Here is a 25,886-nt window from a genome sequence, read left to right on the forward strand (position 1 = left end):
GAAACATGGCAGAGCTGTTCAAAGATGCTCAGCAACAGGTGAGCTACTCAGAAATGAACTTGGTCAATACTGAGTTGGGTCAAGAAGTCCCAAAAGTCTGCACCACCCTGAAAAGTTCCAGCACTTCAAAGTCATCTACCAATTTCTGTCTTTGATAAACCTTGGTGAGTAGGGAATTCTGCTGCTTGCGGCAGTGGTCTCCCACTTCCCAGCCTAACTAAGGCTTGATCCCTAGAATGTCATAAGGAATACAGCACTTGAGCACAAACAAGCAGCAAGCTTACACAACAGTGGCTGCATTGCAGAGCATGGAACTACAAATAGGACAGGGCAAAAAAACTCCCCTTCAGTCAGAGACAAGACAGTGGCAAATAAAAAACATTAATTTAACATTAATTTTTTGGGTATAAACACCTCCTGTAGAGATCTAACAATGAAAGTCTTACTTCTTCCTAGCCTGACCCTGAAGCCATGAGAGAAAGAATTGACAGGCTGAGGACATTTGTAGGATGGACAAGCACATTGCTCTAGAGGTTCTGACAATTTCCCTCTGAACCTTAGTAAAGAAACTCGGTTGTGGAAGTTGCACAGTGCAGAAAGCACAGCATGCCCTGCTGTGAAAGAAATGAGTCTGACAGTCAAGTTGGAAATTACAGTGCCACCCTGAATGAAACTGAAGTTGTTATGCAATTTCTATTAGGGCAGGTGGCTTGAGGGCATAAAAAGATTTACCTCTCCTTGACTTTTAGAGACAAATTTCAGTTGTTCTTTGTGTATTCATGTCTGCACACAATACCAGAAACTATTAACCACAGGTCTTTATGTTGTGTATATAAAAAATAATACTTGTTCATTTTTTTAGAAAGGCCAGAAAGGCCATTGTGAAGCAGTTTGACTGTTACAAATGAAAACTTCAAGTTAAAATCTACATGCACAATAGCCCATAGCAGGACCTCTAGACAAATTCCTCAAAGGTCACAGAATTGTTATCTGGTAAAAAAGTGCCAGCAGGCATCTTATTCCAAGTAACTGTTTGTTTTTAAAATGCAATTCTTCTTTTCTAGCACAAATAATTCCACTAAGAAACAAATGACCACTTCCATAAATGTTTTAAGTATACCTATTTTGTCAGCATTATATCACCACTTCAAGTTCGGCAGAGAAACTTTTTGTAATAAAATTATCTCTACCTATTATTGTTCAAAACCTTCTTTACTACGACAATTGGCACAAAAACCCACTGAACTGAATCTGCTAGTCCAGCAAAAGCTTCAGGTGAAGCTCCCTAACTACCTGAGTTGTACGTAGAAAGACAGTACTAATCTGCATCTTGAAGTGGTTGTGTACAGATTGTTTCCCATCCACATTTCCTCTGGCAGAATAATGTATGGGGCATGACACTCTCACTTGCCTTCTGATTAATATCCCCAAACCCTGAGAACACAATTAAAAGTTCAACAAGATATTGCTATGTTCTCCTTACCCTTTGGGTTCCAAAGTATTATTACTAATCTAATAAAACACTATTTCATACCCAAACACAAAACTACTGCTGACTGGATCTCTTAGACAATTGACTGAAAAGTCTGGCAGCATCCCAACTTTTTTTAGCTGCTTCATTTCTACAAAAGAACACAATGTTTTTATTTGATTTATGTGAATTTTCTCCTCCCTGTTTAAAAAGCATGGTCAGGAATATTAAATATGTGAGGAGAAAAAAAAAAGCACATCACTTAAATAAAAAGTAGTGAGTTTACGTAGGCCATTCTGCATGGAGTCTTTATGTCACAACTAAATCTTTTAAGTCCCATTATGCTTTGTAGCTATTTATAGCCATGTCCGTCCATCATTTGCATCCTATAGTTTGGGGTTTCTTTTCCAGATATAAACAGAGCTTCCTCTCTCCCTTTGTTTATGTGTCTGCCTGTCAGCGCAGCGCCAGCGACTGTCTCTGCACTTTGCTGCTGCTGCTCCCTCATCCTGTTTATAGGCCAGCGACGCTTCCATCGCCTCCCCGCTGCTGAGCAGAACTTCCCATTGCACTTCAGGATGTTTTAGTCACTTCAACCTGTGCCGCCAGCCTGGAGCCAAATGTCTCCTCTTTGAGCTAGTGATGCAGGCAGCGCTTGCCTCAATCAAACTCAGCTTTTGTTTCCTGGGAAGCACAAACCTTTTCAGCTGTTCCCTGCATGGAAATGCTGCTGGGTCCTATTCATTGTCCCTTGCAAAGACCATAGACAGACACACAGCTGAAGAATGAAAAATTTCCTGTAACCTTTCAGTTCCAAACACATGAAGCCTCACACTGGACAGCATCCTTGCCACCACTGAAAGTGGAGAAAAAAACCCATGTACCTCTTAAATTAGATATCAGTTTTTATTTTTCTAATATAGCAATGTCAATGGTCCTTAATACAACAATTCTTTAGGCATTTACTTCAACAGCAGACACAGCAAGGAAAACAAGCCAGCAACATCATGTGATGAACACACACGAGACACTGGAGGAAGAAGCAAATCAGCTGTTGAGCACAGAGCCAGTTGCTCAAATGGAGCCAGAAAGAAAAGTGTCTATATCCCCACAGCACCGGGAGAGGATTTTCCCTCCAAGAAAGCCAGATGAAGATTAATAAACCCAGGACCTCTGATGAACAATGTGCTTTATTAAATCCATAGGAATAGGAGTGTAGCACTTGTACAGATCACCTTTTCCAGTTACAAACACATAGTAGCAGAGAACTATTAGTAAATTCAGAATATTTAGGTTGTTGAAAGACAATAATGTCTGTCTCCACAGCCCACAACCTCCTCCATATTACTGCATTATAATTCAGGGTCCATCTGCATCTGTCAGGCAGGAGTATGCAGACATCTCCTTTGACAGCAAGATCACACAATCAATTTTACAAAACACCCTGCTAACAATTTTTGCGGGGGTTGTGATGTGCTTCACAATCGTTCATGTGTTACCTTGCTGCATTTTGCTATTTATAAAGACACCCAAAGAACATACACTGTTTAAACTCCTCTTTAGGCTGGAAGATGGAGTGCAACAAATCAAAATAAAAATGAATGAGGGTGACCTGATAGTGAAAGTTTAGCATTGATCTTAGCTATCACTTGTGTCTTTTAAAAATTTCCTTCCTGGTCTTTAAACTAATGTCAAAAAACACGATGCACAAGAAATTCAACATTTCAAGTTAAAAGTATATTTTATGGACAGTTGAGCAAAATTAATATACCATCAAAGCATTGTTGGAATGTAGATTAAGCTAAGAACATGGCACAAATGCATATTCTTTGACAAAAATGCTTTTCTAATCATTATGTTTCTTTAGATTCCACAGCAAACTTTTAAAAACCTTTTACTATAATAAAAAGTTGATGATTCCGACATCCAGGCAGCTTCCTCTGCACTGAACAGCCACCGATCTGTGTTTTGTGACAAGATCACAACTTCACATGACCCAGTGTGACTAAGTTTTGCAAATGCTGTTACAAATCCCATGATATACTTTCTCTGTGATAACATCAGCTCCTGGAGTCATATGAACAAGTATGAATCTGTTTGGGTTTCATGCTTCATAAGAAAGCATATCTTCATCCCACATGTTGGGAAGATGAACTTGAAAGATCCGAAATAATTAGAAAACACACAAAATCCTAATATTTAAAACATTTTTTATTTACCCCCAGGTATGCTTGGATTTCACTTCCTGTTTTACTCCATACCTTTTTTACAGTGCAAGAGATTATAGCTATGTTTATAATTTCCTCACTTTGTGACACCAAAAAAATGTCACTGTACAAAAAAACTGCCTCACTTGAGTAGTGCTGAAGGAGAGAGGTCCATTTTGATTTGGTTTAATATCTTATCAGAAGAGCAGTGGAAGAGCTAATTACGATACTTTTCATTAGCATAATCACAACACTGTCTTTCTGTGGTAGATTCTTTTGTTTTGTTCTTTCATATTATTCTCCTCTTCATTTATGTAGATCTGTATTCATTTCACAAGCAGCTTCTCTCTGAATCTATTATTCAATTGCTCATTGTCCTATTCTCCACTTTCTTTTCAAAGGCTCCAAATACATGTTAAAAGATTTGATGCTCCAAAGAGATGCACATACTTGATATGTTCCAAGATGCTCATCTGTGCATCACATTCTCAGTTTCCTAAACAATAAGGACAACAAACCAGAAAGGATCAGTGTACCTGAGCACGCCCCTGTTATTATCAAGCACCAGCTGAGTAATCCTAAACTTGCCTAATGTCTTTGACGAAAAAACATAATGACGAGCTACAGAAAGGCAGAATGACACTTAACTCATTTTCCATTACTTCCCTGCCAGCTTCTGATGGTGTGCAGTGATACAGCTCACCAGTGTGCAGAATGACTCTTCTGTTTGTAGCTGCTCTCAGTGCCAAGGCCCACAGATGTTCAGATTTTTCCCCATGTGGATGGGATATGAGATACAATCTTACCTTCACATCTAGTCCTGAGAGAAACCAGAGGCAAAGTCTACAAAGCAAAAAGGGACCCTCCTTTTTGAAGAACTGGTCATAAGGGGTTAAAGGGGAGAAGGACCAGGGGGGAGTCAGACTCAGGCCTAGAGCTCCCTCAGAAATGATGGCCCAGGAATAAAATAATTTCTCACTGATCTTTTCGTACCATTTCTGCACATAGAAGGATCCTTGTCTTTCTCTTTGGGACACTCTTGGTGATTTGGGAGAAAAACATCTAGGAAGCTAATAAATTTCAAAATATGTCTAGTTAGCTCAGGGCATGCAAGTACAAGGAGCATTTCAGTGAGAGAGGGCAAAACTGGAGTCCAATAAGTGCTACAGACCCAGGAGTTAAAATTGATTGAAATAAGAGTAGTAAAAGACAGTAAGTTAGATGTGTATAAAAGGAAAGCATGGGAAAGGAGTCATTGGTCAAATGTGGAGGAGAGGGAGAGGAGAGGAGAGGAGAGGAGAGGAGAGGAGAGGAGAGGAGAGGAGAGGAGAGGAGAGGAGAGGAGAGGAGAGGAGAGGAGAGGAGAGGAGAGGAGAGGAGAGGAGAGGAGAGGAGAGGAGAGGAGAGGAGAGGAGAGGAGAGGAGAGGAGAGGAGAGGAGAGGAGAGGAGAGGTTTGGTGGTTTTATTCAACCCTTAAGTACATCTTCCACTGGTGTGATCTGGCTCATGGATATGTCCTGCTCTCCAGATATATTCAGCATGTTTCCAGGAGGCAGAGTGGGAGTTCTCTTATCACCTGCTTCTCCAACCCACATAAGTTAAGATCAAATCAAGATCTGTCAAGATTCAAAACTGGTTCTAACACACTTTTAATTTTTTTACTGCTTTTAACATGCGTGTAAGGAAGAGTCACTTGTCAGTATATACACAGATATGCATATGTATGTGTATATCTGCATACATGTATATACATGTGCATGCACATATGCATGTGCACTTATATCTACATATTACATTGCATTCTTTTATGCCTATCAAAACAATTTCAGACAATTCAAATCAGTGCAAGGGAGTCAACTTGAACAGCTGAAAACCAGTTCAATCAATAAACATAGATTGATTGGGAGGATTTCACACATGGATAAGACATCGTGGGTTAGAGCTACACACAGCTTTTTACAATGGTATTTCTCAATGGACTTTTTCTTTCCCTAAATGCAAATAACCTTATTTACCTTCACAGAACGGTATTTACCTTTGCAGAAATACAGATTAATGTGTTTGCTTATTTGTTATCAGCTCTGCCTTGTGTCCTGGGACAGGAGCATTGGCTGCTTTACTCGGCCAAAACCAACAGCTGAAACAGCATGTTACTCTAGGAGCAGCATTTCCAGCTGCACACGGCAGTGTAAGAGCGCCGTCTATGCCTAGGCAGAAGAAATGCAAGGCAGAAAAGCCATGGAAAACTGGAGTCTACAGAAGTAAAGCCCATGTCTCTTGGGTGCGAGCTGTTCTATTCTTAAATCCGAAGAAAGAAGGGTGGAAGAGCTTTCTCTCTGTTAAAGGAAATAGGTCAGGCTCGTCCTCAAGGTAGAAGGATGTAGCTGTCATCTTTGGAGTATGATTGCTGCACTTCCTACTGCAGCGTAGGTGTAGTTCTCTGAGGAGTCTCAGTTCTATTGCCAATTAAATTTTAAAATAAATTTTTAAATTATTTATCATTTTCTCTGTGGCTTTTAAGGACCTATATGGGCATTAATGTGGTGGCTTCACAGGGCAAAATGCCAAAGAGCTGTGTGAAGAAGCTCTCATTATAGAGCACTATTTTTTCTCCTGGATCACTTCAGTGATTCAGTTTCCCAGGCAGATTCACAAACAGCTGTACTTCCACAAACTAAAGCAGCAGCAAACTGTGGTGGAAAGACACAAAAGCCAAACACACAAGCAGACAGAACGAAAGGATGGGAGCTACCTAAACCAACACAGTGCCATTGCATACCAAACTAAGCAGAATTTGGACATCCAATAGCCTTCTAGGTGAGAGTTTAATTCCTAAGATGGAAAACCATGTTTTTCTTGGTGGACAGACCACCTAGTAAAGTTATGGCTTGGCAAAGCCTAAGGAATATGTTCAGTTTAAGCTGCACAAATATGCCATGTCAATGGGACACCATGCATCCTTAAAGCAGAGTGTCTTGGCAGCTGAACTTACTGTGACCCATATACAAATGTACAGAGTAAATTCCAATGAAATCAACTGCACAGTAGTCTTGAATTTCCATGCAACAGTTCTACCTTGACTTCAGACTCCCTAAAATCCTTCATTTTACTTTTTCTGTACATCTTGTTTTGGTATAAAGACTCTTAATCCATATGACCTCCGTATGAACAAAAAATAATTATAGTCAGAGTGAGTTACTTTTCTACTTCTATCTGTCTGTCCATCATTCTAGTACATTCAGTCCATCCAGTCCATCCAGTCCATACCCATTAGTAAATTCTTTTGAGATACAGCTTCCATGGGGCTGAAGGCAGCCCCACAGCACTGTACCAATACTGCTTTGCAGCCCAAAGTGCTGGCTGTGTACTTTCAGCCAAGACAAGAGTACAGAGCCCACACCACTGTCCTTACACACCCTAGATGAGATTTACTAGCCAAACTATCATGGAAAACTCTCTTAGTAGAAATGAGACATATATTAGCAAAGTATTTCCCCTCCCTAGAGCTCACACAAAAGCTTTCCACAGCAGTTCCAGATCTTAGCCAGGCAGTTCCTTTGTTCCATTGTCTGCTTTGTGACACAAGTGTGGTCTACTTTTGCTAATCTTATTCTTGTTTGGGAGCAGAATACATGAGATGCTAGACCAGCAAAAGCCATATTCTAAATATCACTGAATATCATCTGAAATGCCCCCTCACTGATTGCAAAATAAAAGATTTAATGTAACCCCTAAAGGATGTTTTCCTGGCAGTTACTAAAGTAATCTCAGACACACACACACACACACACACACACACACACACACACACACACATATGGAAGGATAGGATATAAAACTCAGAGTTAAGGCAAGGCATAGATTTTTTAACTTAATATAGCCTTTTCAAAATGAATCTGTCTCAAAGGAGAAGAAAGATGTGACTGGCTGAACAGTATAAAATCTAAATCATAAACCGCTTCATGTATTTTGGCCAGTCCAGTCTTCATCTATGACACTGGCTTTTCTATAGATATTTTCATCTTATTGAAAATTAATAATAGAGGCTTTTTTAAAAAACACTTTCATTGTAGGCTTCAGGCAAGGGATAGGATGTGATCTGTGTCAACCACAGTGAAACAAGAGGCAGGAAAACAGTTCCTATGGAATCTTGGGCTTTTATTCCTCCCCTACATTTATGTGTTTCAAGCTTCCCACCCTTTAGACAGCAGTGCAGTTATTCATCCAGGGATGAGCTGGAGACAGATTGGTTCATGTTTTAAAAGAGTGATGAGAGGTGGCTGTTATGTAAAACTCATAATACTCAGCATCCTATCTCTGTTACTTAGTTGATCATCACAGAGCAATTCAGTTTGATTTTAAATGCAGCATATTAATCATACAAATCTGAAATAAATAATTTTTTTTCTTTTCTGTCACTCACCTCTTGATTTCGTATGTGGGCAAGTAGTGCTGCTTCTCTCTTCCTCTTCATCTATCTTATTGATTGATGCTGAAAATTCTTTGGAGCCATTTCTGGGCAATATTTCATGTACGGGTCCCATCAGCTGAAAGATGTCCTAAGCTTCCCTGCAAATTCTCTGCATCACTGTAAAATAATAGTAATTAAATGTGCTTGAAGAAGTTTGACAAGGGTGGTAACCAGTGATTCAGCAAGCAGTTAGTTGGCTTGAAATTACTCTCTCAGATCTCTCACAGAGTTAGTTAAGTATACAACTTGAGGAGTTTTGTAATTCTTGGAGTATATTACCAGAAATAATTCAAATTTAAAAGCTCTTGTGGAAGACAGGTAGAATTGAGAAGCTAACACATGATCAAAACAAACAAAAAAACCCAAACAACACAGCATTTTCTCCATATTTTTTGAGGTAAGCATGAAGATGGATAGTTTAAATAATTGCTTCCATCAGAGAGCTCTTGATCTTTAATCTTAATCGATTAGGGAGTTACCCTAAATGCTATGTGCTACAAAGTTTCAGTTGCCTAATTACACTGCTAGAGTATTCAGGAATACACAGGTAAATTTTTCAGCTTGGAACATTTGTTCAGTAAATCTTAGGAAACTATATAAAACGAGTAGAGCCAAAAGTTAATAATTCAAAGACTAATGAAGTTTTTGATATTGAGGAGCTTTACTTTGGCCCATTAATACCTACATTAAAAACCTGTCTCAGATTGAGAGAAAATAGCCTAGTTTTCTCAGCGCTCACTTGAAACTTTGAAGATCCGTAGTGAATTCATTATTCTGCCACTAGGCACCATTTTACCCACTTACTGAGAAAATTTATGCAGGGTAAATCAAGAAAGTCTGCAGTTTTCAGAGACAGAGTTATCTATTTCTAACTATTTCAAGTTGTCTCGAGAGACATGAGTCTGCTCAGTTCTGTATTCTGTGGCTCACTTTTGAAGGGTTAGTTCATTTTTTTGTGCATAGCAGATTGCAAACCCACATCTCCTGGCACTGAGATGAAAACCTTTCCAACTCTGTACAGAGGCCCTGCAACAATGAGACAAAAGAGTCAAGATTCATTGGGGCAGAAATAAATGACAAAGGAAAAATTTGGAATTGGTATTCTTCATTTGGGAAGAAGGAAATCCTTGTACCTATGAAAGCTTTTTACGTTTTCTATTGGAAAGTTATTGGATAAGCAAGCAGAAATCTGACCACCCACTGATTTAAAGGTTCCCACTACTTTGAAGTCTCTGCCATAGAATCATAAGTAAATTTCAGAAATTAAATAGAGGAATTATTCAGTTAAGCATAGCAACACTGAAGAGATCAGTGCCCGAGTCTCTGTGCAAACAATGGCCTATTGCATATGGGCCATGCCCTCAAACATTCCCAGGTGCCTAAAACTGCCAGAAGACAGTGTATGTTGTGTGTTTAGTATTTTGGGGATCTATGGTCTCCCAATAGCAGCACTCCATCAACACGATGCTGTAGGTAGCACCCAACAGAAAGACTGCAGCTTGCTTAGTTGTAAACAATCTCAAACATAAATAAGGATTCTGCTTTCCTCTCACTGCTTGGAAAGATCATACAATCTATTTTTCACAGCCTCCAACTAATACTGCTGCAAACACCAACATTTTAATAAACCATTACAAATCAGACCTGGATTGCACTGGCACAATTATGGCAAATCTTGCTTCAGGCCCTCCCTATATTCCACAGCAGCATATGCAAGCATGGTCACAGTGGCATTAATAACGAAAATCACTCAGACAAAAGCTGTCTTTGTGTCTGTTTGGTGTGCTGTGGAGTGCTTGCAGACATACCTTGCATTCCTACCCTACCTAAGCCCCTGACTTAGATTTGCTTTCTGTGCATGGGAAACACGTGTGGCTTCACTGAGTGGGAACCTATCTCTTCATTCCCTTTTGTCAGTCCTTGAGAATGATAAGAAAAGTATATCACCAGGTTTGTGTACAAGTGATGTTATCTTGCAAATTTTCTGCAAAAGCTGCCAAGGACAATAAGGGTAAACCAGGACCTGACATTTCTAGTATAGAAAACCAAACGCAAAAGAGAAAAATGGTGCATAGGGTGCATAAATTACACCATAGAAGATGCAACAGACACACATATCTATATTTATTTTACTGTTTTGACAATTACCTTCAAAAAAACTCTTATGAATTTTGCTGTATTAGTATGGAAGCATGTCAGAAACTCTTTAACTTTACCTAGATAAGTAATTGCATGATGAAGTTCTTGTTTGTTTGCATTTCTTTGAATCAATAGCATGGAATGTACCAGAATATCAGACCACAAAACATTCCTGACATTTTTGCAAAAGCATGTTTTTATACTGCTGCTGTCAATCTTTCAGGTGACCATTTCATACCTGTTCACACAAACAGCCCCCAAATAATGTAGTGAAACCCCACCTCATGGTTACAGGCTTTACATATGTGTACAACAGCACTGGAGGTAAGTTCCACAGGCATGTAGAAGTGACCTACAGAACACCCCTGCCATACTGAAAACTAATTTTATCCTGTACATTTTGAGAGGTACTTGATTATTCTTATTTTTTCCTCTTTGGCTGTAGCACATGTGTCTTTATTTGCAGGTATGTGTGTATGCACTACATACATACAGACATTTATAGAAACAAGTCATGCAAGTCTTGAATAGATTAAATGATGGTAATGCACTTAAATGGAATCAGATGCTGAAATTTTCAGACTCAGGTTAATGTTTAAAATCATTAATGTGATTCTTTGGCTGTCCTTATAAATATATGCACCAAGAAACCCTTCTAAATCCTGCAATCTTTGTTGAACTTTCCCAAAAAAATTGTAGGAAAGTAGGGTACCTTTACCATACAAAAACCCCAGAGCCAAGTTCAGGATTGATGTGCTCAAGAAGAGGCATTGCTTAATAGACCTCAATGCATACTTGTTTCAGCTATCTGCAGAAATATAATTTCTTTTCAGTTTCTTTCCTTTCTTCTTACATTGTGATTATGTATGATTAATTGCCTCCAATTCCATGCATCTCTGCAGTTCTCAATATATTCATAAAAATTAACTCACCAAATAGTAAGTTCCAATAATATTTTTCTGTCACAGTTGACACAGTCTGTCTTAGAACTGATCCTGCTGACTGCTTTCCTAGTTGAGGCCAGAAATTATAAGATAAAATACAAGTTGGTTGCTGGTTTACAAAGTCTTTTTTCACTCTAGTGAATACAAATATACTGAATAAACAATAGCAGCTTCCTAAAACTTGAAAAATCCTCATGAACTGTGCATTCTTAAAAAAAAAATATGTGCAGAGAGAGCTGGCTGTACCAGTCCATTAGTGTAATCAATGTAAAAGAAGATGGCAAAAATTCACACTTGGAACCAGGTGCAGCATAGGTCCCCAGGACTCCATTAGCCATCACTACTCAAATTAATATCTCAGGTGATATGAAATAAGGAGTTAAGACTGCTCAAAATACATGATTACATATGATTGTTCCTCTTCTGCTGCTGCCAGCTAGTGAGAAAATTCCACATAGACTATTCACATAATTTAAGGCCTGAAGAGTTATTTGTTGTTCCCTCATTTGTTGTTCCCTCTACTACATCACATGTGAATAAGTTTCATCCAATTGTCCCTGTGCTAAACTCATGAACATGCCAAAAGAAAGGCATTGGATTTTGATTTGAAGAACTTAAAGGGCAGCAAATCCACTTCCTAGCTTGTCCTGAAGGTTTATGTACTTCACTAATGAGTTGCTCCTCCTTGAAATTTGCGCAGGATCAGCTGCTAGTGTTCACTCTGCTGCCTTCCTCCTCTCTGCCTTTTATAGCTGGCATGTGCTTCCTAGGAAGACAGATTTCAATCAAACCATCTCCCAGACACTTCTATGTCCACCTGCAGAGTGTATTCTTCAGCCTTCAGGATCACTTGCATGCATCTATTCTGCTCTCTTCAGATTCCCATCCTCCTGTTTTCCAAACAGCCTCTGTGTTGACTGCCAAAGCCAAGCAGCACTGTCACAGAGGGAGAAGCTGTGCCCCTGGTCCTGCTGTTTTGGAGAGCCCAGCACAGCTTTAGCTGGCACTGTCTGCAGAGGGTTGTTGCTGAAATCTCTGCACAGACACCTCTCCATGTCCAAAGTCCATGTTCTGCAGTTGTCTCCAGCTTTCTGTGGTCCTGGATTATATACTGTCATTGGAAAATGGCTGAACAGCCTTGCTTATCCCATTGTTGCTATCTTTCAATTTAACAGTCTGCTGATTCCTGTATTATCTCCACATTTTCTCAGTAATGAACTTAGACTGTTGCTAAAAATAAGCACTAGTTTCTGTCTTATGGCTGTCTTGACAATATCTCGCTTAATCTCTGAGGGCTCCTCAGTTGCAAAGAATTGTAGGATTTTTCTTTTACCTTGATTTTGACCTATAACACCACTTCTATACAAACAGTACTAATATATAAATCAGAATGCAATAGTGCTGACAGAGCATCTTGACAGCTACTGATAACACTGATGATCAGTGTGATGTCAGTCATCTCTTTAGCCAACTTTTCCATGTTATACTAGTACAAGTTAACTATGCCTACTGGCTTTAAAAGATTTGCCATAGATATTTGCCATCATCCTTCTCAGATAGTAAAGATCTGTAAGAGTCTCCACCAGACGAAAAATGAATTATTCTTTTTACAAGTACACAGAGCTATATTTAATGGGGTATTTTTCTTCCCTTTCGAAATATTCACCTAGTAATTAGTGTCACCTAATTTTCAAAATTTACTTTATTGCTCAGGTATTTATGCTCTTAATCCTTTGTTTTCATGAAACTTGTTTTTTCTCTTTTTCCTTTTGTTTCCCTAATAATTATTTTTGCTTTTACATAACCTGCCATTTATTTGATTACTATATAATTCTCAGTGGGTTTTTTTGTGTGCATATATATATATACATATATATGCACATATAAATTTTTTCCTTTTCATCTTTGAGTAATGAAGTCTTTTTCTTTCTGGCTATTTGGTCCACTACTACTTCACAGAGCTAGCAAGTTGTACAGCTGTACCAAGAACACAGCAAGCAGTAGTGTGGACATGTTTTCACTGACATAGACTTAGCAAAGCCTTACCTCTGATACAAAATCGAGAATCTCAATGACTGCATGAATTTTCAATTTCCTAGCTCAGAATATGACATACACAGTTCCCTGGGACTGCAATATGCTGGCCCACCCTGAACTACAAAAGACAGCAAGAGAGGAGGCTAAAGGCATTCCCTTTTCTTCTTGCCCCTCTAAGTGCCCTCTCCCTGCAGCCAGGCACCTCCTGGTGAAAGACCTTCCTACAAAGCAATGCTAGTCAAGGCTGAACAAAGTGTTTTAACTCAGGAAGAGACCTCAAAAGGGAAAATAAAAACAAACAAAAAAACACCACAACACCTTTAAGATCTATAAACTGTGAAACTGAGGTGAAGAATATCATTAACTGCTCAGAAGTAATTTCACAGGTAGCAGAATAAAGCCTTTGCTTATGTGCCAAAGGAAATTCAAAACCCAGGTTGAATCAACCCATTCCCTGGCCAGTATAAAGTTTATAGACACTAGTCACTTTCCTCCTTGGGCAGATAATACATCCAATAAAGCAACTTTTTAAGTATTGCAGTCTGTCAAGGGAGAGTGAATCCATGCAGTGAAGAAGCACAGAATATTTCACAAATTTCAACTCAGAAAAAAATAAAGACTTAGGGAGACAATTGTAAAGGATATATTGTAAACATTGGAAACTATTATCAGGTCAATTATCAGCTTATCAGTGTCTCATACTCATTTATCTGTACAAAACAGAAGCTGCTAATACAAGGCATGGATGTCTCACCCACTCTTCAGCTTTCTCTGCCAAACCTTTCCATTCACCTCAAATGTTTGTGAAGTTTTGACTCAGAAACAAATCCAGTTATAACAATAATTTTTAAGCTTTTGGAAGAAAGCAGTGGATTAATCATGAAAGAAATGTCTTTATTCTGTTTGGTGTTTGGCCCTGCCTTCATTATCAGGAAATGGAGTATTTAAAAAGGATGATTAATTTCTTCCCAGCCCTCCCTCATACTTTCCCACCAGGATGAAAAGCTCCGTATCCCAAACATAAAGATTTGTCATTTAGGAGAGCAAGAGATAAATGAAGAGCAAGGCCAGGTGCAACAGTGCCCCCTTGTCTACTTTTCATTGTTCATAAATAACAAGTACAGTGTTCCAAGGAGGAGTCCTTCCAGCAGAACTATCACAAGACTCATCTGGAAACAGACTTTTTTGGCTCCTTTTTTTAACCTGCCCCCCCAAAGGACTTGTGTACTTTCATACTTTGATTTTTCAATGCCTGAGAAAAAGTCAAAATCACTCCTGCATAGCAAATGAAGGTGTGTTAGAAGTACAGGTAGACAGCATTCCAGTAACTCCAACCCCTCATTCCCAGCGAACAGTAGCTGTTAAGATATGACAACAGGAATTTTGGAGTTGTACAGTGTGCCAGAGATCCAGCAGATTAAGTCACTTTTTATCTATCCAGTAATTTTCAACACTACCCACAGTTGCTAAATTAAAGCTGAGAGGGTCAGCTAGCCTTATTACAATCTGTCCTTTTATTAAGCTTTCTAAAAATGCCTAATCTGACCAGAGCCTTGTGTAAACTCACTATCTAAAAAGCTAAGTCTTGTTTTAGAAGAAGGACTGCCTGTTCCCCCTGCAACCCTGCGTTTTATTTAACATGCATTATGAATTGTGCAATGCTCCTGTGTCACCATTTTGCACCAGTCATTCTCAAGGATTTACAGGGAGTGGGCACAGATGATGTGACTGGATGAAGTAACATGGATTTGCAATTATCCCCTGGTATACACTTTCAGTCACTGGCATTAGGAAATGAGAGTTCATTGCACAGAGCTAAGCTGCTTTGGGAAAATACTCAGGAAACATGTGGAAGAGATATTAACAAAAGCATTTCAGCTACCCCTCATTGGTGCCAGATGCTGAGTAGCCAGCAGAAGCAAATTATTTTTAGGTTGCTGCTCATCATCTGTCCTCGGGTCAAGAGTTTATGCCCTTCAGAGAGGGGAGGCATGGCACACTGGGAGGCAGCAGGGTGATGCTGCTCCTGTAGATTGAGCTTCCTTCACTTCCCTTTCAAGTACATGATAGCCTTTAATGAGAGTACTCCAGAAGGGAGAAGAGTTTGTGGATAGAAGTGAAGAAGTCAGAGACTTGTGAACAGATAATTCACTCATTTCTCATGCTGATTTCTATTCTGTGTATCCAGGATTTTTCTGCCATGTTCCTACACCACACACTATATTAGATTTCAGGGCCCAGTTAACCAAATCTATATAGATAGGTCCGTCACACCTCTGGGTAATTTGCCACTAGATCCAGCTACAATGCTAATAAAAACCAAGACATTTTTCCAACATCAAGTGAGTCCCCCCTCAAAAACTGTAAAACCCCTGAAGATAAACTTTTTTGGAGAGGCAAGAGACTGTATAAGAAGCTGCAGTGAAAGGAACTACTTAAAATCTTGTGAGCTCTCATATTGAACTAATATTGATATAACATTTTAATTATATCCTATCAAATGTGCTTCATATATTAAACACATACATTTACACTTTCAGCAGGCCTGTTTGCACTGATATTTGGTGTGCAAATGTTATTATTTGTAAAAGTGCTTACTCCTGGGCATAGTTTCACATTACACAAAGAAGAGAGGTATGCAAAGGTCCTAGGGTGAGAAGGAGAACCAGAACATTTCGTTCTCAGTCACTGACTCAGCTTAAGGTCAGTAGCAATCAAAGTTGTTTCCAGATGAGTGGAGTTCAATGGTTCATATGAAATAAATCATCACTCTAGGCAGTCAGATCCATAAAGCCAATCATTTGTGCTCCCACAAAGCAACATGAAGCAAAGAGAACCCAGAAGCTTATTCCTGAGCACACATGTCCTGCAAAATCCCTTGCTGCTAGCTCCTGTCCTGAGCAGCACTGGCATGAGGGGGAGGAGGAGCCATGTATCCACCACATTTCTTGAGCCTATTACATGAATCAATAGATTTCCTTTTCCCAGCATGTGAGATGGTCCTTGTCAAGGGAAGGAAATCTTCAAATAAATAAAGGCTTTATTTTGAAGAAATAGGAGCTTGCTTCTGTACACTCCATTAGGTAATTTGCATCAGCACAAAACAAGTGAAAAATGCCACCAGAGTTGGTAGTGCCACAAGTTTGAAAGAATGTAGAAGATGAAAAATGCCCCACCACTATCAGCCAGTATGCTGATCACTTTTGTCTTGGCCAGCTTTGGGGGAAGCTCTTCTTCAATCTGATAGTGGCTTCCAAGATATCATTTCTCTGCCACTGACCCGCAGTCCAGATTTACTAGTGACAGCAATCCAGTGTCATGGGCCAGCATTTGGTACAAACCATCTGTCACTAAGAAGTCAGTGGCTAATGAATGCCTTTCTTCAAGGGAGCAGATTTCAAAATCCAGGTGCTTCTACTCAAGGCTCACCTCTGCCCAGCTCTGGGCTCCCCCTCAATCTAAGAAGTCCCAGAACAATGAAGGAAAAGAACCAGAGAAAATGGAATGTAGAGAATGAGGAGAGAGGAATCTTCGATCCTGACCCCCTGAAGCTCATAACAGCATCACTGTGCAATGCAAGGCAACACTGATGTGGACAGATTTTTAAAGGTACTTATCAAGAAGTTGAACAGACCTGATTTTGGGCTCCTTTGTCACACACTCAGTCTGGGTTACTCAAAGGTATTGCTGCACATCACAGAATTCATGAGAAATTTTTATTTTAGGCAGCTGTGACTAAGATAAGCCTCAGTGCTAACAAAGTAAACTGTTATTAAGTCACACGAACTCTGTGATTTCTGACAACAATCAAAAGCCAAACTACCTTGGTATCCCAACCAGTGGTCTTTTCCTCCAAAAGGGAAAAGACTCACTCACACCCTATGAGAACCTGTGAAAATTATAGCCATAGGAGGAGGAAAATTAGCATCTTTTCAAAACAATTTGTACATATTTCCTGGTAGCTCAACACACTCAGTTGGAAAAGCTGTAGAATGTTTGTAGACAAACATTCTAATGACCTTTCTGCCATAAAACTTACCTAGGTTAGGTCATGATTCATATAGTTATGCTCCAAAGCAATAATGCTGTCTGATCTTACTGTCCCAAGCCTCTCCAAATTACCATTTTATTGTTTTGTTCAGACACTCTAATTTATAAAGGAAGGAAGAAAAGTTACTGACAAACTGTTCAAGGTGTTGTATAGACAGTGTAATGAGATCCTGGTTACACTGTACCTCTCCCTGGAGAACAAATCAGCTCAGAGTGTCTTCTTGTGGCAGCGACCTGCAGTAGAGATTTTATCACAGGCTATTAAAAAGCACTGGGGATGGTTTCTTCTGCTTTTGTTTGATATTACAGCTTTGCTTTTTAAAAAAAAAATGATACACTGTGGCAGTGAGAGCTGCCAGAGGAGCAATTCAGAGAGAAGAACACCAATTACTGGGTACTTTTAGTTCATACTGGGTTTAATAGACATAAGTTCAACACCCCAAAATCAAGAGAGAAGATATACCAAATAGAGAACATCAGAAACCTCATAACCAGCCCACTTTTGTGTTAAGCCTGTCTCTTTGGTTTGATTGACTCATGTAGGCCAGGGTCAGTCAGTGCTGAGCAGTGCAAAGGGAATCCAGCAGCAGTCACACGGCTTCCCTCACAGACAGGCTGGCAATAGGTTGACAGTGTTGTACAATCAAGTATAAATGACTCAACACAAAACTTGCAACTTGGAACTTAAAATTGCTTTGCCAATCCATTTCTATGGCAGCAGCTACCTTTCTGCAGCTACTTCAATGATTAGTAATATCAACTATTATTACCAAAAGACACCTCTCCTCATGAGTCAACTACCAGAAACACTACATGTGCCAAGTGTTTAGAAATGTTACCTACACTCCTGAACAGAGTCCCTATTGACATATGATTATATTCAGTATTTCCATGCTTTCAAACTTTTGTAATGAGTATTTGAAGGTCAAAGAAAGAAGAATCATCTGAGATTTACTCAAATAAGCCTAGCTCAGCAGCTTCTATGGCATAGGAAGAATAACCACAGTAATGCAAGGAAGAAAAGGAAGCTCAAGGGGAGACCTAATCATACTCTACAACTACATGAAAGGAGGTAGATTGTGAGGATTGGTCTCTTTTCCCAAGTAACACATGAAAGGAGAAGAGTAAACAGCCTCAAGTTGTTCCAGGAGTGGTTTATATTGGATATCAAGAAAAAAATTCTTCACTGGAAGAGTTGTCAAGCATTGGAACAGGCTGCCCAGACAAGGATTCACTATCTCTGAAGGTCTTTAAGAGTGCACATGTGGTTCTTGGAGTATGGTTTAAAGGTGGGTTTGGCAGAGCTGGGTTAACAGTGGGACTCAATGACCCTAAAGACTTTTCCAAACTAAACGGTTCTGTGATTCTGTGTTGGCTCAGAAAGTGTCTGCATTGGTGTCTGCTGTGTGGGCAGGAATTACACAGCAGGGACACCACTGAAGAATCTGTCATGAACACTGAGCATTCCTACCTGAGTGAAGCACTGAGGGTGTGAAGAAGGCAAACAGAACCATATCAGTGTCACCCTCCTTGGGACGGGACCTGTGTTCACATCACATCTGCCAATTCACCTGGTGTCGTTTCTGTCTGGTGCAGCATGGATGCCCTGAGAGCTGCTGCCTAAAGGTGCTTTAGAACACACATATGATAAAGAGGGGGAAGGATCTTCAGTCCTTTCTTTTTTCAGGCAGATGAAAATAAACCGATGAAAAATACATCACTTGGCCAGTTATCCCTCCCAGCACTAATCTGATTTATTTCCCAAGAAAAAACCCTAGTTTGTTTCTGCTACTGAAAGGTTCCAGAAATCTGGTGGGGACAAGCTCTGATGACTAATTTATCTGCTGCCTTATTCACAGCCCACATCAGGTTTCTGGGATTGGGAATGGGAACAGTTCAAGAAATATTATCTCTAGAGAAGCATTTACAGGAAGTGTTCTGCAAGACTGATGCTCTGAAAAACAAGCAGGATTTGTTTTGAATAAGAGTAATTTTAAAAAATATTTTAAAAAGTGCAATATTTATTCCAATATCCTTCAAATTAAAGTAAGAAAAATGCATTCAGTTTTAAACTGAAGCATTCTGTGTTGAATCAAACCAGAAAAGGTTGATTAATTTTTTCCATTTTGCTTTGGTTTTAATCACAGATGATTTTTTTTTTTTTAATCAGCACAATTTTATCCCAGGGAATTTAGACTAAATAACATTAAATCAATTTTAATTAAAAGCTTTAGCTATTTCCCTGCAGGTTTGTTCCAAAATCAGAAAGAGGCATGGAAGTTATTGGCGCTATTCAGCAAATAAATTTTTACTAAAAGTGTAGAAAAATTTGAGTTGGAGGGAATCTCTAGAGGTCATCTGGTCCAATCTCTCACTCACAGCAACAGTGAGCCTACTGAAGGCCTCCTCAAGCTGCATTTTCAAAATCTTCAAGGATGAAGAGTCTCTAACCTTTCTGGCATTAAGTTGCCTGTGTCAGATACGTTGCTCCATGAAGTAGTTTTAGTGGTGGTCTCCCACTGTGGGATGTGACCTGCACAGTTATCAGAGGTAAAGTTATAATGGCTGCAAGCAGAACAAACTTCACCTGTTTATTCCTCTGGATTAGAAGTAAACATGAACAGCTTTTAGGGAAGCTTAAACCTTCAGTGAGGTTTTCCTGAGCTGCAAACTTTCACAAACTCTTCTTCAGGAAAGCAGCAATTAATGTCCTCATAAACAGCAACAGTTCATTAGCTTACCAAATCCTCATTCAACTTACTCTTAGCATTATAATTAAAGAATACTAATAGCTTTTATCCAGCACATCCCTGAAGTAGGATCTGAATCAGACTCTGGAGGAATCGATGTCCCTTTGCTGTGTGTGGAAGGAGCTGCCAGTCAGTGAGGGGGCAACCTTGATTATTTGCCCAGATATGGTTAGGAGGCATCAAGGTCAACATGTATGTCTTTTAGGAAACATATGCCCTGTACTTTCATCCAGCAGTTAAAAAGAAACTGACAGTTTGCCATTGTTTTCCTTCTTTTCAGCTGAAAGAATCAAGCAGCTGTAACTACAACAGCATAACAGGAAAATACAAGTCCATTTAAATCTTTTCTCTTGTTGCGCATTTCCTGTTCATTTTTGGTGTACTCATTTCCACACAGTTACCAAAAATTTCTCAAAGCTTCCAACAGTACTGTCATAACAATTAAAAAGCAAGTTACATCCAGGTTTGTCAGATGCCAATAAAGACTCAACTTTTTTTCATAAATCTCTAAAAATAAAGCCCATGACTCCCTACATACCGATAGTGCACAATGGACCCATGATAAGCAGCAACATACCAAAATTCTGGAGTTTTTTTGTTCTGTAATCTGTTTGCAAACTCCTATTCAACTGGGATCTTCAGATTAAAACCTTCGACATGTTTCAGATACTGATACTAATATCCGGTAGGAGTCCTTGACAATTTTCTTCCCTTGACACCTCTAGATCCTTCATCTGGCTTCCTTCATTGCATATTTCTTTCTGCTCACCTTCATGGTCCTCCCCACATCCCCTGCTTCCATCTGTTATGCTCCCTTTTTTCCAGCCATATATCCCAACAGACTACTTTGCATTTCCCAGTACTTTTGTCCTGTGTTTTTTATTCTCTGTCCATAATTGCTGCTAACATTCTTTCCTGATGGGCACACTATCATTCAGTCTTGAACATTCACTTCTCTGAAGATGTCTATAAACCATAGCTCTTCTCCTGAGAAATGCTGATTGACCAAATGAGTTAGAGAGAATGGATGTTCTTGGGGGTGAGACTGGAGTCAGCAGAGCACAGAGCAGAAGCAGCAGAAGCACCTTTCTTTGAATATGGTGCATTTGGCAGCAGGTTTCTGAGATCATAATTTTCTAAATATCTGTAAAATGCCTCATTAATAATAGTAATAATAACCACAGTAATCAGTTCTGTCCAGTTGATCACAATTATCAGTCTTAAAATTTTCAGGGAGGTTTTTCCAAACTGGCAGCAGTGCACAGGGCAACAAAACCTCAATGCTTTACCACTCCTTGCTTCCTGTTTCTGGAACAGTCATCCTGCAGAGCATCTCATCTTAACAGCCTCATGCAAGAAGGGTCAGTGTCTTTTGTACAGTTTTAATTGGCTGGAAAGTATTTTCTGATTCTCAAGTCTTTGAATTCCAGCTTTGCCAAACAAAGTAGTCCCAGCAGGGTCCCAGTGGTTATTTCTGCATTGCTTTATTTGAAAGGCTCATTCACTTGAGAATGAATTATAACATGTGATAGTAATTAGCTGCGGAAGTCTCATCAAATTCTAAATAAATTCCTTGTGATCAAAATCATATTAGGTAAATAAATACAAAAAAATTGATAAACAAAGGCTTCTGCAGGAGTTCATTGTATGAAGAAAAGTTAATGAAAGTACTGTGTCCTCAAGAACTTCCCTGAAGAATGGAAAAGCAGTGGGACAAAAAGGCAGCAATAACAGCAGGATTAACATGCTCGTAAAAGGAAACAAAAATTAAAATAAGAGAGGATTGACGAGCTGGCCAGAGGTTGTAGATGGCAGAAAGTTGACTCACTCAAAGACTCCTGGGCCTGGAGGTTACATGATCACTCCTCAGCCTTCTTTAAATGCTCTGAGATGAAGTAGGCTGGATTATTTGGTGCAAAAAATACAGCCCTACTGATCTCAGTCTACCTCACTAGTGTAGTTCTGTTTTACACCAGATGAGAACCTGTCCTACTCATTAGACTCATTCTTGATACCAGCAGGTGTTTTGTTGGCTTTACACCAGACATTACAGAACATCTCTTGCCCATTTAATCCAGATTTTGAAATAAAATAATCCTAATCCATTTGTTTTTTAAAAAAATATTCTTTACACTCCATGCAGGAAGCTGGGGGGTGGGGAAAAGGGGAAGGGCAGAGGCAGGCCTTTTGCAAAAGGATGAAAACCATTTGAATTTTCTATATTGTGTTAAAAAGAAAATGAAGTGTGAAATTTAGAGGAGCAAATTTTCTCAGCGAAAATCAAAATCCACTGGACTATGATACAGTCTCAAGTTATCCCTTAGGGGATTCATAAATCTGTTAATTTGAGGAAAGATACCCTCTAGGGAGATAATACTTTTAATGGAATTGACAAAACAAGTGGAAAATGTCTTTCCAGTCAGATTCACACTCTTTACTCAGGAGGAATGAAGACACAACTGAGAGCTCAAGGCAAGGAGTTTTCTTGAGGTTTCTTAAGAACTGGAAACTGGAATAATCATCTTAGTCATCAAAAGATGAGTATTAATTGGACCAGCTATGTCCTGGATTTTAGAATCAGAGCATGCAATGCTACCTATAAGCCATATTTATTGAAGACAGCTTTGTCGTTTGGAAGAATATAAATAGAACCTTCCTAAAACAGAAGAATTTTCTGTCCAAAAATCTCTTTCCTAATTTGAATGTAGAAAAAACAAATACGTATAAAAGCAAACAACTGAGGAGCAGCAGGTAAATAAAAGGCCTTTCAACGAAATATTTCTCCTCTTATTGCACAAAGGTTTCATGCTGTTCATCCAATAATGAATGACCACACTTCCAATCTAAGGATATTTTCTCTGAAGGATATTTTCTCTGAAGAGAGTGCTATTCAGAAGACTTCAGCTCCATCCCTGAAGCAAGGTACCTAGCTCTGTGTCAAATAAAATAGTGCCAAATTTGTAGCTGTGATGATGGGACAGTCCTACAACAAAGACCACACACAAGACAAAGCAGCATGGTTTCCTGAATGGTACTTTGCCAAATCATCTATCTCTGGGCATTAGGGAGGAGAAACACTGAAACTTTCAGCAGGGAAAAAGAATATTTCTCTAAAATGGAGAGGTGAAGAGCTCAGTCCATGTCAGGGTTGGATAAATTCAGCAGCTGGAATGGACTGGGCTCTTTTCTGCATCTGTGATCTTCACCAGATGAATCAATATGAAAACATGACCAAAATCTTGATATTTGGCAGCCAGCTGACTGGATTTGCTAATAAATCAGTCAGAGCATTTATGAAGGTCTTTGTGCTGATCTTCAAGATTCAAGAATAAAATGCAAATTTCCTTGAATTACATCTTCAAACCAAACAGACAAAATACATTTTTTACAACCTTCTTTCAAAGCACAACCATGGGTTTTCAGCATGATATAAACCTTTCCTCTTACTGGAATATGATATTCAAAGCTACAAAGCGCTTTCAAACAATATTATGTTTAAACCCCAAATCTCAGAGCAGCAAGGACATACTCAGAGTTAATATAGCCAAAGCATTCTTGACACCACTTCATTTTTCCCAGTTGGTGTGCACACTGTCTGCATGCCAACAGTTCTTACACAGCAAAGTGTGCCTGGAATAAGTCTCTAGGCCAGCTCTCAGAGCTGCTGGAATGATCAGGCAGGAAGGTTTTGCTGCTAGGTCACTAATTAAACACTAGCCTCGAGATAATAATGACTAATCTCCTTTAGCTGGTGTTTAATAACACGTGCAAAGCAGGGCAGTGGCTTCAGCCCTGTTTCCAGCAGCTAGAAGTGACAACACAGAATGCACTAGCACACCAGGAAATTTGTTGGTTAGTTTGTTTATTTGTTTGTTGCATTGAAAGTCACCAAAGGCAGAAGGATGTAAAGGATATGGAAAAGAAACTCATCAGGCACAACAGTGACATTTGCTAATGATGCAAAATGTAAGAACAATGGCATGGATGAGCTTCAGGACTATCCATAGGCCTAATTAACTGTCTCACTCACTGTTATGTCAGGGCAAGAAACTCTATTCTAGTTTTCTTATACCACGGCCCAAGAAAATCAGGCTTTTCTTCTACTGACATGTAAAGAGGGTCAGGATCTATGTTCCCTCTCTCCCATTCCATTGTCCTGCAGCAACACATGCTACGTCCCGTTCTTCAGGGATGTCCTCTCTCATCTCCTGTCTAAAATCCATCTTCTACACCTCCAGCTCAGCCCCATTCCATCTTCTTTAGAAAATCAAAGGCTTTGCCTTGATTTGGAGAAGCCCTGAGCTGGGGGTAGGAAACCTGACCTGCTCCTGTCCCAGTGAAAGGGAGAGCTCACCCACCCCATGCTGTGAGTCTGTGTCCCCGCACGCCCACCCCAAGCTGGCTGTCATGCACCACTGCCTGATGTCTGACTGTGGGACCTCCTCCACCAGTCCCTCTGCAGAGTTTTCACTGTAAGAGTTCATAAAGGAATTATTCTATTATAAGAGCTTTGCACTGCCAAGTGCAACATTAAATTCCACAATTACTTACAATGCTATCTCTAAATGCAATTTGAAATCCCTTTGGCATTTCTTCAGGTATGCTGCCCTTTTTTTTTTCTTTCTTTTTTAATAAAGATTAAACTGCTAGAAAATTTACTTCTGAAGACTTGACCTTGGAAAGAAATTCAAACCCTTACATGCCTAGACTGTGCAGTGGAACCAGTTACTTCCTCTTGCTAGCTCCAGCATTTCTCAGAGAATTCAGTTTAAATAAAGGAAGTTGGTGACAAGGAGCAGTCAGACAAATGTGTACACTTAGGATACTTTCTCTCTAGAGGATTTCTGCTTTTTTCCTACACTCCTTTGATGAAAATATGGAAATGCAAATTCCAAAGCAGCCTGGACTTTTCTCTGGACCTCTCAAGAGATAAATGTACTCAAGACCTGGTTAGGAAATGACCTTTAGAAAACCCACAAGCTGTACCCTGCAAAAACTTACCTACTCCAAAACCCTTGCTGACGTAAAAGAAGAGAAAGAACATGAGCTGTTTTTCAATATCAACCCCATTAAATGACATCTTACAAGCACTTCAAAAAAGAAATCCACTCGACTATACAACAGCTGTAGGAATTTACTTTGCAGGCACGCATTAAGGCACACTGAGAGCTGTGCTCAACATTCCTGCCCAGTCACATGGAAGGAAGCTGGCTGCTCCTGTGCTCACACACGTGAGGCAGGAGCCCTTGGCTGCAGCCTGTGGAACGCTCACCCGTGACACGTGAGGTGGCTCTCCCCCAACACCAGACTTCCCCCTGGCTTTTCCTTCCTCCTGCAAATATCAATCCCACAGTTATCCACTTCTTAAAAATATTTTCATTTATTTATCACTGCTATTTTGAACTATATAACGAATTCTAAACCTGTCTCAGCATACACATGAAGGGGTCTTTTTGAACGAAAACCTCGGAGGAGACAGGGAGTCTGGAACAGCCATCTTAATGCTGAGGGAGCCTTGCAGCACAAATCCTCACAGGCTGCTTCATTAATTAATAATCTGTAAGCATTTAATTGGTACCACTGGATATGTTCAGAACATAGAGAGTCTGGGAAATGAGGCAGCAGGGGTAGAGCTCTTTCAGGAATGCACAGGAAAACTGTGAACATTTCTGTATCTTGTAGCCTGACACTGGAACACAGCTCTGCCTTCCACATAACATACAGGGTGTTTCTGTGGGGTGCACATATCTCATGTTTACTTCAAAAGCTGTTGTTGGTATTCTTGGGGCTGTGGAGCAAGAAAGGCCCACCCTTGG

General features: G+C 39.6%; 1 long non-coding RNA gene across 1 annotated transcript; it reads right to left on the minus strand.

Annotated features, from left to right (window-relative positions):
* Nucleotides 1-2,813: 2,813 nt before the first annotated feature.
* On the minus strand, nucleotides 2,814-25,179 carry LOC143693712 (uncharacterized). The gene is made up of 3 exons (XR_013181650.1): nucleotides 25,072-25,179; nucleotides 8,103-8,267; nucleotides 2,814-4,174 (listed from the first exon to the last, which is right to left on the minus strand). It is a non-coding gene; the product is annotated as an uncharacterized LOC143693712 (long non-coding RNA).
* Between the last annotated feature and the right edge of the window lie 707 nt (nucleotides 25,180-25,886).

This window comes from Agelaius phoeniceus, chromosome 3 (genome assembly GCF_051311805.1).
Source record: "Agelaius phoeniceus isolate bAgePho1 chromosome 3, bAgePho1.hap1, whole genome shotgun sequence".
NCBI lineage: Eukaryota > Metazoa > Chordata > Aves > Passeriformes > Icteridae > Agelaius > Agelaius phoeniceus.